Below are 2,608 nucleotides of genomic sequence, written 5' to 3'. Positions count from 1 at the left end.
TGAAGACTATAGCCTGGATCAGGTGCACCTTAGTTTCCTGTCTGATGTTGTCACTCTTCAGTACTCTTGAGAGGTTTCTGACAGCTGACTTTCCCAAGGCAATGGATGCAAATGTATAAAACAGAAAGTACAAAACATGTACAAAACACAATGTATTTGAATGAATATATGCAAACGAATAAAAAAAACTAAAGGGAAAGAAAGACCTGTTAATCCAACTATTATTCAGTTATCAACAGCTAGAGCAAAAGATAAGGAAATTGAGAATGTCTACCAACTTTTGCAGCATGAAACAATCGAATATACAGTCAAGATGCAGTGATGATAATAATTGATAAAAACTAGAATGCACCAGTTGGAAATGAAGAAGTATTGGTAGTTGGAAATTATAGACTTAGTGACAGAAATGAGGATAGAAACAGAATGACTGAATTGGTTTACAATCAATGATTTATTAATTGCAAATATCTTTTTTAAAAATACAAATTATGACTATCCACAAAGACCACTATATCTGTGGAAAGAAGTGTTGGAATAGCTCAATATTGGCAGTGAGAACCAGACCAGGTACTGACGGTGGAACATGTGCAAGTTCAAATTTAAGCAGAAGAAATGAAAACAGTGCACAAGAACCAGAACTCAACTTCAAGTCTATCCCACCTGATTTAAAACAAACAAACAAACAAACAAACACCCCCAAATATTTAAAAAATAGATTTGATGCATTGAATGCTAATGACTAAAGGCCAAATGAGTTGTGTGGTGACATAAAGTATACCATACAGCAAGAAAGGGAAAGGTCATTACAAAGACAGGGGAGAAAAGAAAGATCAAAATGAATGCCAGAAGGAATTTGAAAATTGCACGATAATGTTGGGAAACAAAAACAAAGGGACAAAATGGTGAAGTAGAGGGAATGGCGTGCGGCCCTGGCGCGGCGCCATTCCTCGGAAGTGGCCTGGGGCCCAGCGCCGTGGTCTGGCCGCTGCTGACGCGGGACGCTCCGCAGGCCGCCGGGGGTGGCCGTTTCCGCCCCGGCTCGTCCTCTCATGGCGCGAGTTCGCGAAGATGTGAGGGACAGGTGCGCGGTGGGGCGGAGACCGGGCCGGCATCGAAGGAGCTGCTGCCTCCGTCGACTTCTGCACCGAGCGGAAATCTGTCAGATTCTAGTATGGGACGGACCAGAGAGAATCCATGTCAGGAGTTCTTCAAGTATGAAAAGATTGAAAATAAAAGCACTTGTAAAATCTGTAACACAGACATGGTTGGAGACCACGCAGCCAACTTAGAAAGGCACCTGAAACGCCACCACACAGACGAATACAACGCTTTGCAGAGCAAGAAGACCAAGAAGACGGAAGAGAGTGTCACGAGTGCTCCAAGCAAACAGCAGAAAGTCTCAGAGGAGCTGGCCCTTCCAGAATTCCTGAAGCACTCTGCTGGCAACTCCAACAAGACCTTCCACACAAGGATGCTGCCTGGCCTCTACCTGCCTCCTGTGGACCCCACAACCACCTTGGAGGATCTGGAGGCCTGAGCTTCCGAAGCTTCCGCTACCAGGAAGCAGCTGGGCCCCTCGAGGCCCTGGCCCGGCTGTGCCAGCTGTGCCACCAGTGGCTGCGGCCGCCGAGGCTCGTTCCAAGGAGCAGATGCTGGAGCTGCTGGTGCTGGAGCAGTTCCTGGGGGTGCTGCCCCCCCGAGATCCAGGCCTGGGTTCGTGAGCAGCATCCAGGCACCCCTGAGGAGGTGGTGGCCCTGGTGAAGGCCTGCAGCATGACCCTGGGCAGCTCTTGGGCTGGATCACAGCCCATGTTCTAGGGCAGGAGGTATTTCCAACACCTCAGAAGGCCAAATTAGCATCACAGGGTCACCTCCCCTCAGGCTCTGCAGAACCCCGTCTTGCCCTGATAGAGGAGCCTGCCCAGCTCAACTGCAACGTGAAGGAGGAGCCAGATGCCGACAGGCAGCAGATAGCTCCGCCTGTTCCTCTGATTCCAGCCCAGGGACCTGAGAGGCACCTTGAACGTCAGAACACAACCTCTACATCGTTCCTTCCTCCCAGGATGCAGGAGTGGGGGCTGCTAGACACATCACAGAAGGAGCTGTACTGGGATGCGATGCTTCAGAAGTATGGGACCGTGATCTCTGTGGGAGATGAGGGCAGGAGCCCCCTGGAGGTGCCCACAGCCTCCCCAGAGGTCTGGCCTCTGCGAGGCCCAGCCACCATGTGTGTCCCAGTGCCGCAGGCCAGTGGTGTACAAGGCTGGACCGCGTCACCCGGGCCTGGGTTGGAGACACAGGCACCACTCAGGAAACCCTATATATGTGAGCAGCGCGGCCTCGAATTTGATTGGAAGTCAGTATTCGTCATTCATAGGTGAGCACATGCAGGGAGCCAGCCGGCACTTGGAAGTGCTGAGAGACTACCACCGATCACTCCATAGCCACGGTCCCGTCCCTGGCACATCTCCACTGGCCCCTTCAGCTACCCTTGTGAGGAGTGTGGACGAAGCTTCAGCTGGAAGTCACAGCTGGTCATCCATTGTAAGAGCCATGTTGGACATAAGCGACACTTCTGTGGTGACTGTGGCCAAGCTTTTGATTGGAA

At 50.8% G+C, this 2,608-nt stretch overlaps 1 pseudogene; it reads left to right on the top strand.

The window, feature by feature from the left end:
• Window positions 1-916: 916 nt before the first annotated feature.
• LOC102865562 lies at window positions 917-2,381 on the top strand (annotated as a pseudogene).
• The last annotated feature ends 227 nt before the right edge of the window (window positions 2,382-2,608 follow it).

Source organism: Elephantulus edwardii, unplaced genomic scaffold (assembly GCF_000299155.1).
Source record: "Elephantulus edwardii isolate Elephantulus edwardi_28Jun2011 unplaced genomic scaffold, EleEdw1.0 scaffold00002, whole genome shotgun sequence".
Lineage (NCBI taxonomy): Eukaryota > Metazoa > Chordata > Mammalia > Macroscelidea > Macroscelididae > Elephantulus > Elephantulus edwardii.
The sequence above is the reverse complement of the archived record's forward strand: the minus strand, read 5'-3'. Positions and strand labels throughout refer to the sequence as shown.